General features: G+C 35.2%; 1 pseudogene; it reads left to right on the forward strand.

The window, feature by feature from the left end:
* Positions 1-11,465: 11,465 nt before the first annotated feature.
* LOC128568353 (uncharacterized) lies at positions 11,466-11,589 on the forward strand (annotated as a pseudogene).
* The last annotated feature ends 596 nt before the right edge of the window (positions 11,590-12,185 follow it).

Below are 12,185 nucleotides of genomic sequence, written 5' to 3' on the forward strand. Positions count from 1 at the left end.
AGGCCTGAAGCATGGAAGGAAATACTTATTAAATGAATGGATGAATAAATAAATAAAAGAAATTATTTTATTATTATTTTTAGCAATTTCAATGCAAAATTGAGAACACTGAAAAAAATCCAAACCACACTGACCTCATTTTTCATTATGTTAAGAAAGATTTGAGAATTATTACTCTAAGAAGATGATTTTACTATTTAATGGCTTGCATTTATTCTTTAGGCACAATTATATTACATAATGACAGAAAGTACAGCGGGGGATTTAAATCATGGTGATGTAGAATATTTTGCAAATTCTATTCATTTTTGCTTTACCGGGAGGTACTTCTATTAGGCAGTGGTTCTCAGCGTGGGGTGATTTTGCCCTCCCAATTCCATCAAGAACATTTGTCAGTGTCTGGAGAAATTTTTGATTATCACTTCTTGTGGGAAAGGGGAAGACTACTAGAAGCTGGAGGAGAGAAGCCAGGGGCACTGCTAAATACCATGCAATGCGATATGAACCCCCACAACATAGAATAATCTCCCAAATGTCACTGGGGCTGAAGTTAGGAAACTCTATCTTGCACTTGTTTCCTATGAAAATAAATCTGTATTGTTATTATTTTTAGAAAGATTCGCATGGAATTTCAGGATGCTATCTAAATCTGTGGACTAAATTTTGAAAATGTGTGAGAAAGCAAATTCTATTCCTTAACGGCCATCCAAGAGATACAAAGTAATTCTGAAGGTTGCACTTCACTTGGGGGAAGAAAAGAAACACTTCACCATCACATTTGTATTCAAGAACACTCAGCCATCCCATAACCTCTTTGGAGTAGTCACATTTCAGACCCCTGCTCGTGGACTCACAAAATGTTAAACGCCTACCACATTTCATAACAGTCACTGGCCCAGTGACAATAATGACAGTAAATTTAAGCTGACATCCTATTGCGACAACAGGAAAGGAAGGAAAGAGCATTCCAAGGGCAAGAACAATACAGCAAATATCCTTTTTATAGTTTTCATGTAGCCCAGTGACTTTGTTGCTACGTTGCTGCTACCATCAATTGTTGAGTTAAACTGGCTCCATGCCACAATATCTCAACAAGTGAAGTTCAAACAATAGCTGTAGTCTTTTAACATTGATGCTAGAGGTAACTCTTCACTTATTTATATTTTTTAGCTCTCCATCAATATAACAAAAAAACTGTTTGTCTAAATACACACCTATTATTGAAGATAATAAAATGTAACTTTCATAACCATTTCCTCATACTTCCATAACATGGCAGGGTAGCAGGTGTGTGTGTGTGTGTTGGAGTGGTGGGAGAGGAAGTCTAAAGGGCCACCAAAGGCAATGTTTATCTTAATTCTGTTCGTATCATTAAATAAGTAACTGGTATTATACATAAGTAATATGGGCGATTAAGTCTTCATAAAACTCCATGCTGCTTCAGTACTCAGATTCTACTCTCATTTCTACGATTATTCCTCCATACCAGCTTCTCAGGAATGTCTTCCTTCTGTTTTCTCACATGGATATTTCTTTTTTTTTTTTTTTCTAACATGTCCCCCCACCTCAGGTTTTTCCTTTAATTTCAGACTAATCTGAGGATACAAATAATTAGGTTACATTGTTTGCATATGTTAGGTAAGGTCCAAACTGTAGTTGAACTCTTCACCCAGGAGGTGGGCCACATACCCCTACATGGTGCCAAGAAGGTGAGAGCTTACCAATTCCTCTCCCTTCCCCTTCCTCTTCCCTTTAAACACTATTTGATTGTGTTGGGCATGTAATTGTAATAGTAGTTTCATATTGGTATTGCATACTTGCTTTTCCATTCTTGTGGAATTCTTTTACTAAGGAGAATGTTCTTCAACAAAAGATGTAAAGTTTCCATGTGGTCATGTGCTATTTCATGGTACACATATGCCACGGTTTCTTAGTCCATTTCTGGGTTAATTCTACATTTTGGCAAATGTGAGTGAACCAGACAAAAGTATACACTGGTGAGAAGAATCCTATTCAAGAAATGATTCTGGAACAACTGTCTATCCACATGTAAAAGACTGACACTGGACCTGCACCTCTCTCCACTTATAAAAATTGTCTCATAATAGATAAAAGATTTAAATTTGACACACAAAACAATACAATTTCTAGAAGAAAGTAAGAAAAATAATTGATGATATTGGTCTGGGAAAAGATTTTATGAAGAATTCTCTATTGTCAATCACAACAACAACAAAAGTAAATTCACGTGGATATTTCTTAAAATTTTGTCTTTGGTCTCTCTTACCTCATTCTGTATTATAATTCAGTGTTTCATCTGTTCTATTGGCTTCAATTTTCCTTCCAATGACTTTCAAGTGTTTATCTTCACATTTTACCAACCTCAGAAATATTTATTTTTCATTTGTAATAGCTGTGGACATATCTATTTGGAAATCTTCTTGGTACCTTAAATTGCATATGTTCAAAACTCAACTCCTAGTTTTCCCTTCTTATATGGGCCTTTTCCGTTGAGTTCCATCTCATCCATCCTCTTGGGCAGTGCAAAAATATGGAAGTTACCCTGGCACTTTCTTCTCTCAAATGTACAATTTCCAGTAGCATCATGAAATGCTACTCTTCTACCTCTGAAATATTCTTAAACAGGTTCACTTTTCCCCTGTTTCCCACCATGACACTGGTCTATATTACCACTTCATCCTCTGATTATGACACTGTCATGCTTAAAATTTTTCAGTATCATTCTACTGCTCTTTGTGTAATGGACCCTTTAACACCAACTATAGGGACCAGCATGGTCTAATTCTGCTGTCTCTATTGTCTAGGATCAAACCTTCCATTCCTTCACCTTTTTGCTGTAGCTTCATGGTCATTTTTCCATTTCTAACACAGCCATCACCTTCCCCTCTCCACAAGGTTCTATGGTAGTGATGGTGGTTGTTTTTACAGCACACATAACCACCTCTGTTTTGGAAGGTCTTTTATTCCCCTTTCTTCTATTTGACTCCCTCTACTTGTCCTTCAGATTTCAGTTAAAGCATCATTTTAGTGGGAGAAGAACTACCTTGGAAGCACTATTTTTATTGCAGTATCAATTGTAATTAGGTACCTACCTTTTATAGTATTTTTCACATTTGTTATACTTTTAAATTTGTATTTTTTTGTATTTTCCAATAGCATAGATATCTTCCTCAATATACTATTATCTACCTGTTTGTACTTATCATTTTATCTATAGCACTTAGCACAGTTTCTGGCACATAATTGGATATTAATAAATATTTCTGAAAAGTATAAATCAATATTAAACTCATTGTTTTGACACACCAATCTAGCCCCAAATATTTGACATTTCAGAATTCTCCAAAGTACTACTATCCTTTCCTGAACTCCAGTCCCATATTTTGAGATTTCCTTGGCCTCTCTCTCTCTCCCTTGATACCTGCACCTGTTTGACACCATGGACTCTGCATCTAGATCACATCTCCCAGAAACCTCAATGTCATCACTGTTGTCTTTTGGTGCGGGGGCTCCCCATTCTGTCTCAGGGCTATTGCAGAATCAACCAACTGGATTCTACATCTCATCTCTTCTTACACCAACATTTTCTCTAGTCTTTCCAAAACAATGCTTCTGCTGGTCTGTCATCAAAATGATGTTATGGTGCCAATGTCCATTGGATCCAGCTTTTGGCATTTGGGTTTTCTATAATTATCACTCAGTGACCATTTGCCAAATTATCTCTAAACATTCTCCTGTTCACATCCTATATTCCATCCAAAATATTCCACTGAAATATTTTGTGTACCAAATGCATACCCTGGGCTTACCACTTCCAGAACTTTCTCTGTAACACTCTCTCCCTTTAGCTTCTTGTTTTTCAAGCACAAGTTCTACTTCCTCTGCTGTCTGTTGTTTATTCTTCCACTTAGAAATATCTCTCTCAAATGAACCACTACAAAACTTTTCACCTTTTAGTAGCTTGAATTCACATCTTATTTCCTTTATTAGACTATCTTTTGATCTGCTAGAACTCCTTATTATTTATCAATGTATAGAGTTCAATGTTTAACACCAGGTCTTGGGATACAAATGATGTTCAATAGCTGTTTATATTTAATGAATTGCTTTCTTTCTTTATTTCTCCTATGCAGATTTAATCTATGAAGGATAAATATTTTCTCTTTTTTTATTTTATTTCAGTTTTTATGTATGGTTTTTGAAATGACAACCAAATAATAAAGGTTTATGAAGTTTGTTTCCATTGCCTTTTTTTAAAACAGGCAAAATGTTAAGAATAAGACTTTAATTATGACCTGGGAAAAAAAGCAAAAATACTTTGTGTTTTAAAATTTTTACTTTGTATTTAAAAAATCGTACTCAGCAAATTTTTAAAAAGTGAAATCATATCATGTACCTTCGCAGACAACAGTGGAAATTAATTTCTAGAGGAAGTCTCAAAATTATACAAATACACAGAAGTTAAACAATCTGCTGCTGAGTTATCTTTGGGTCAATGATGAAATCAATATGGAAATAAAATTTTTTTAAATTGAATAATAATGGTAAAACAAGCTACCAAAATACCTTTGATACAATGAAAGCAGTGATAAAAGGGAAACAAAAATTGAATAACCATGGTAAAAATAAGCTACCAAAATGCCTTTGATACAATGGAAGCAGTGATAAAAGGGAAACTCATAGCACTAAATGCCTACATGAAAAAGACAGAAAGATCACAAATTAACAACCCAGTGTCTTACCTCACAGAACTAGGAAAAATAGCAACAAACTGACCCAAAGCCATCAGAAGACAAGAAAAACAAAAATTAGAACAGAACTAAATGAAATTGAAACTAAAAAAGATACACTTTTCAAATATAAACAAAATTAACAAAGCACTAGATAACCAAGATAAGAAGAAAGAGGATTCAAATAACCTCAATAAGAAATGAAAAAGGAGATATTACAATTGATACCTCAGACACATAAAAGACTATCAAGGAGTATTACAAACACGTCTATGCACACAAATTAGAAAATTTAGAGAAAATGGATAAATTTTTGGAAACACATAACCTTCCAAGTTTGAATCAGGAAGAAATAAGAATCCTGACCAGACAAATATAAAGTAACAGGATTAAATCAGTAATAAAAAACCTCCCAACAACAACAAAAGTCCCAAACCAGATGGTTTTGCATGTAAATTCTGTTAGACCTACAAAGAACCAGTATCTTTCCTATGAAACTTTCCCATAACTTGAAGAGGAGGGAATTCTCACTAATTCATTCTATGAAGCCAGTATCACAACAAAAAAACTACAGAATAATATTCCTCATAAATGTAGAACCAAAAGTCCTCAACAAAATACTAGCAAAACAAATCCAACAGCATATCAAAAAAAAAAAAATCATCATAATCAACTGAGTTTCATCTCAGGCATGTAAGGATGATCCAATATATGCAAATCAATAAGTGTGATTTGCCACATAAACAGAATAAAAAACAAAAGCTATACGGTCATCTCAATTGATGCAGGAAAAGCATTTAATAAAACCTAGCACACTTCATGACAAAAATCCATAACGAACTAGTTATAGAAGAAACAGAGCTCAAAATAATAAAAGTCATATAAGACAAACTTCATACACAGCCAACATCATACTGAACGGAGTAAAGTTGAAAGCATTCGTTTTAAGAATTGAAACAAGACAAGGACATCCAGTTTTGTTACTTCTATTCAACACAGCACTGGAAGTCCTAGTAAGAGCAATCAGGCAACAGTAAGAAATAAAGGGCATCTGTATAGGAAAGGAGGAGTTCAAAGTATCCCTGTTATCGAATAACATGGCTGTATACCTAGAAAAGCCTAAAGATCTAGTAAAGTCTTAGGTTACAAAATTAATACGCATAAATCAGTACCATTTCTACACAGAATAACAATCAAGCTGAGAATCAAAGCAATAACTCAATACCATTTGGTAACTGCAAATTTTTTTAGTAGATGTGGGGTCTTGCTTTGCTCATGCTGGTCTCAAACTCTTGACCTCATGTGACCCTCCTGCTTCAGGCTCCCAGAGTGTTAGAATTAGAAGTGTGAGCCACTGCACCTGGCCAATACCTGTGACATTAGAATATCTAGAAATATACTTACTCAAGGAGGTGAAATATTCCTAAAAGAAGAACTATACAATACTGTTGAGTCACTGATGATGCAAACAAATGGAAAAACTTCCCATACTCATGAATTGAAAGAATCAATATATTAAAATGGCTATACGGTAATATACACATTCAATGCACTCCCTATCAAAATAGTGAAGCAATATTTCGCAGAATTAGAAAAAAATTCTGATTTTCATGTGGAACTGAAAAAGAGCCTGAATAGCCAAAGCAAAAAGAAGAAATTTTGAGTCACATTACCTGATTTTGTTTTCATTATTTATTTATTTATAGACAGAGCCTCAAGCTGTCACCCTGGATAGAGTGCTGTGTTGTCACGGCTTTAGCGATTCTCTTGCCTCAGCCTCCCAAGGCTGTCCACCACAACACCCAGCTATTTTTTTGGTTGTTTGGCAGGCCTGGGCTGGATTCGAACTCACCAGCTCTGGTGTATGTGGCTGGCGCTTTAGCCACTTGAGCTACAGGCTACCTGACTTTAAATTGTACTATGAGTCTATAGTAACAAAAGCAGCCTGGTGCTGGTGTAAAAGTAGACACATAGATCAAGAGAACAGGTCAGAGCACCCAGAAACCCATAAATAAAGCCATATACCTAAAACCAATTAATCTTTGACAAGCAGGCAAAAACATACACTGGGTAAAGAATCCCATATGAATGGGAAAATTAGAGAGCCACATGCAGAAGACTGAAACTGGATCACTATCTCTCATCATACACAAAAAATCTCTAAAGATGGATAAATACTTAAATGTCACAACCCGACACAAAACATTCTAGAGGAAAACTTAGAAAATACTCTTCTTTACATTGGATTAGGCAAAGAATTTATGACGAAGGCCCCCAAAAGCAAATGAAACAAAAACAATAATAAATAAATGGAACTTAATTAAACTAAAGCATTTCTTCACAGCAGAAGAAACAATCAACAGAGTAAATAAAAAAGCTACAGAAGCTGAGAAAATACTTGAAAATTCTACATTTGACAAAGAAAGGACTAAGACTTGGAATCTACAAACAAATCAATAAGAATGAAACAAATAACCCCATTAAAAATTGGGTAAAAGACAAGGCCATTTTTCAAAAGAAGATATACAAATGGCCAACAAACGTTATGTAAAAATGTTCACTACCACTAATCATCAGGGAATGATTAAAACCACAATGGATACCCTATCAGAATGGTCATTATGAAAAAGTAAAAAAACAATAGATATTAGTACGGATGCATTGAAAAGGGAATGCTTATACACTATTGATGGAAATATAAATTAGTACAATGTCTATGGAAAGCAGTATGGAGATTTTCTCAAAGAACTAAAAGCAAATCTCTCATTCCATCCAACAATCCCACTGGGAATCTAGTCAGAGGGAAAAAAAGTCATTTTATTTAAAAGGCACAGGCACCTATATGATTATCACAGCACAATTCACAATTACAAAAGTATGGAACCTAAGTGCCTACCAACTGATGAGTGGATAAAGAAAATGTGGGACACACACACACGTACACTATGGAATAGTATTCAAACATTAAAAACAATGAAATAATGTATTTTGCAGCAACTCAAGTGGAATTGGAGGCCATCATTCTAAGTGAAGGAACCCAGGAAGATAAAAAATCAAGTACCGCATTTGCTCACTTAGAAGTGGGAGCTAAGGAATGGGTGTGCATGGTCATACAGAGTGACTTAGTAGAATTGGAGACTCTGAAAGGGGAGAAGGATGTAGGATGAAAAGTACCTATTATGTACATTATATACTATTCAGGAGACAGGTATACTAAAAACGTAGACCTCTCCACTGTACAATTCAATCGCTTGCACCCCCTAACTCTATGCAAATAAAAAATGAAAAAAATAGTGTAGTTTTTTTGTACTGGAAGATGACACATAAATATAAACTGGTTGAAGATAGAGAAAGATGAAATTTATTTAAATTAATAACACATAATGTAAGGAAATAATAGCCCAGGAAAACTTTAAGCAACTTGCACCATAATAGTTATCTTTCAACTGTTTCTTGGGGTGATAAACATGGGTGTTCTCAATGTCTTAAACCAGGACAACTTACTAATATTCATTTCATGGTAGTCAAGCTACAAACTTTGAACTGCTTAACACATCAGATATTTCTTTCTTTTCTGAAAAAATTCTAACCTTCAAGGGAAAAAAAGCAGTATTTTTAAAAATTACACCCTACCAAGTTATTTGTACCTATTTTCTAGTAAAATACTTCTACGTATTAAAGCAGCTTTTATCCTCTGTTTCAAGTATTCTTTCTATACAAACCACATATTAAGTTTTTTTACTACACAGATACTAACTTCTTTCAATCTTAAATGTCTTTTATATACTTTATTGCTTTAAGCCACATGCGCGCACACACACACACACACTTCAATATGATTAGTAAAGTGTGCACATCATAAAAGATTTACAGATTTGGGCAGCGCCTGTGGCTCAGTGAGTAGGGCGCTGGCCCCATATACCCGGGGTGGCGGGTTCAGGCCCAGCCCTGGCCAAACTGCAACAACAACAACAACAAAAAATAGCCAGGCGTTGTGGTGGGCGCCTATCGTCCCAGCTACTCGGGAGGCTGAGGCAAGAGAATCACGTAGGCTCAGGAGTTGGAGGTTGCTGTGAGCCATGTGACACCACGGCACTCTACCCGAGGGCGGTATAGTGAAACTCGGTCTCTACAAAAAAAAAAAGATTTACAGATTAAAATGAGAATGTGAAAGTATAGAGCATGAAGTTTAAATGCTCTCTCTAAAGAATCTACACATATGGTGCTAAAACCACAAACCAACCAATGCAAGGAAATCTTTCCTTTTCAAGTTTTGCCTTTTCTAAACAGAATTTAAAACCACTGAAGGGCTTTCTGTGAGGTAAATTTAATGTGCTTATATGGGAGTGTTTAGAAATAAAATAACTCCATCTTTGCATCAATTTAAAATTTAACTCTTGCGGCCATGGAACTTTTCAAAATCGAAGTGTAGAATGGAAAAACCTATTATTCCTTAAGATGCCTTAGTATGTGGCAAGGGGGAAGTTTATTCATTTAAAAGTGAAATTAAAATAACAAAATTTTACCGTATTATATGTGTTTGAATGTTAATTTCATACTTATTTGTTAATTCCTTCTCAGGTAAAGGAACTAAGATAACTTATGAGATAAGCATTATTTAGAATATTGATGATCAGTAAAATGTTAAGAAAAAGAATATTTGATTAATGGGTAAATAGAATCATTGGAATATCTTCTTCTTGAATGATAATACCAGTGACAATTATTACTATTATTTCCGTATTAGGGAGAATTTTTTAGTTTCTATTCTTTAGTTTATGGAATCTATGAAATCTAATTTGTAATATGGAAATTAGACGGGTAAGATTGGTAACTCACATTCTGAAAAACTTAAGTTTGTACTTATTATTGAATGGGTACCATATGCTATGTAAAGTATTGTACTTGTATTTTTTTTGCAGTTTTTGGCTGGGGCGGGGTTTGAACCCGCCACCTCCGGCATATGGGGCTGGCACCCTATCCCTTTGAGCCACAGGCACCACCCTATACTTGTATTTTTTTTCAGTTAAGTCTCTAATTCTTCCAACACTTCTGTGCAGTGGGTGTGATTATCTCAATCTACAAGAACTTATATTTAGACAATTAAGTAGTTTTCCCAAATCACACAGCTAGTAAACAGCAGACTTGCATTCAAACCCAGGCCTTCCTGTTTTCAGAGTCATGCTTCTAAACCCTCCCACAACGCAGATCACAAACCATGGCGTGAAGCAGAAAGTGTTGTGTCTTAAAAATTGAAACTGTGTCACTGATAAATAAATTGGCTTGCAAGCATCGGTTTATTAGCTGATGATCTAATAAACCGAGGTTCCTCCTCTATGTTGCTATTTTCTCTATTTCAGTCTGATTGGCCTTTCAGCAAGAACAGAAATGATCTGTCTTCTTGGCTCTCCAACAAGATAGTCACCAGCTACATGGGGCTATCAAACATCTGAAAGGTGGCTAGTGCTACTGAAGAATTTTGTCTTAAATTGTAATGAATTTTACTTAATTGAAATTCAAATTAATTGTTCACGTGGTAAATGACAACCTCATTGGACAACATGGACATTATTGAACTTTATTATTCTGACCTCATAAGTGACATAGAAGGAGAAACTTATGCAAAAGTTTTCAGTGAACTAAATTACTAAATGATCTAATTTTTAAATAAATTCAATTACTCCTCCTTAGTTAATCCTTTAATTCAATATAAACTAGAATTTCCGAGTAAGTAACTCAATCATTTCCAGTGCAGAACTCAAAAAAAATGTTTCTTCACAATTCTTGCTTTAGGGTCACTTTTTTTTTTTCCTGGTTGCTTTACTTCTATTTACTTTAACTTCCTGTCAGATTGCCTAAGAATAGAAAAATAAAATATTTTAAATATTATTGGAACAATATTTTTTGCATACATCCTGGAAAGTCTCCTTTATTTTTCTACAACTAGAAAATGTGAACTCAGTCTCTAGTTTTTCTGCTATGTGTGTTTTGTATTTTACTGGTCATGCTGATCAATAAATCCCAATTTGGAGGCGAGAGTCAGAGATGAGGCAGTTAAGTCAAAGGGGCATTGAGCTTAATGTCACAGTTCCTCGTCTGGGCAAACAACGCAAGGCACAAAGCTTTCCATTTTTCTCTCTCGCCTTACCATTGGAAAATAATCCAGTCTTCTAAAATTAAATGCTTCCCCAGACAGGGTTGCAACAAAAGTTACTGGCAGACAAGCTGCCTCCCTACCAGCTTCAACTGCTACTTAAGATGAAGGAGTCTGAAACAACCCCTTGTGCCTACTACTGCCCCCAACACACACACACACACACACACACACACACACACACACACACACACACACACACTCTCTCTCTCTCTCTACAGGCCCTAAGGCTACTTTCTAATGTTATTGATGTCTTAGAACTATTCTTAGAACTTTCTAGGATAACATCTGGACTTCTGAGAATCAGCAAGTAGAGCAACTTCTCTTTAGCTTGTAAAAATTGACACAGCTCCTTCTCATGCTACTTCCCTTTCTTGCCATCCTATCCAGCCTGCAGCATCCAGACAGCTCTCTCAAAGCCACAAAGGCTATTGTTCTCCACTTATGCACATTCTTACCTACAGAACAGTTTTTATCACGCACATTTCTCTGATTTGTCTTTGCACCCAGGCACCTAAGTGTAAAAATGGATTGTAATCTGAAATCTCTGGAGGTGATATTACCTCATTTGTCCTCATGATTAAAAAACGCGGTACTTATAAATCTTTCATCTTTTACTAAAGATTTCTGTGGAGGGGAGTTGAGTCTTTAACCAATTTTTTGAGGCCTTGCATTTGCAGAGCTTACTTAAAAAATAAAATTAAATTCAAAAACAAGCACTATTTTTTCCCTGTCACAATCATTCCCGTTAGGTCTTTCGTTGTTTTTTTTTTTTTTTTTTTTTAACTTCATTCCATCGCAAGATTATACAAAACTTTCTTAATATAGCTCAAACCACATAATCAGCAAGATAGAGGTGATTTAGAAATCATCTACATCTCCTGTTGCTCACCTTTCTTGGCCTCGTGTAAATTTTATTAATCGATTAAATTGATGAGATGTAAATTTTATTGATTTTCTGCTTGTACTGAAATATTAACTCTGCCCCTTGTATGGGATGGCCTTGGTCAAGTTGTTTTACGGTAATTCTCTTACTCTTGGTTTCTTAATCTGGAAAATGGTGCTGCATGATACTGCTTTGAGCATGAAATAGATAATCCAGGCACTTATCATAGAGCTGGACATATTGAAAACACTTAATAAATAGTATGACTGTCTTTCTATTGATGTCCATGTAAATAGATGTAGGAAAACTAGCTAATAAGTCCACATTTTCATCTATGTGGATAGTCACGCACAGTAATGGATATTCCATCTAAACCAAAGGAAAATGACCAAGT

The sequence above is a fragment of the Nycticebus coucang genome, chromosome 16 (genome assembly GCF_027406575.1).
Source record: "Nycticebus coucang isolate mNycCou1 chromosome 16, mNycCou1.pri, whole genome shotgun sequence".
Classification (NCBI taxonomy): domain Eukaryota; kingdom Metazoa; phylum Chordata; class Mammalia; order Primates; family Lorisidae; genus Nycticebus; species Nycticebus coucang.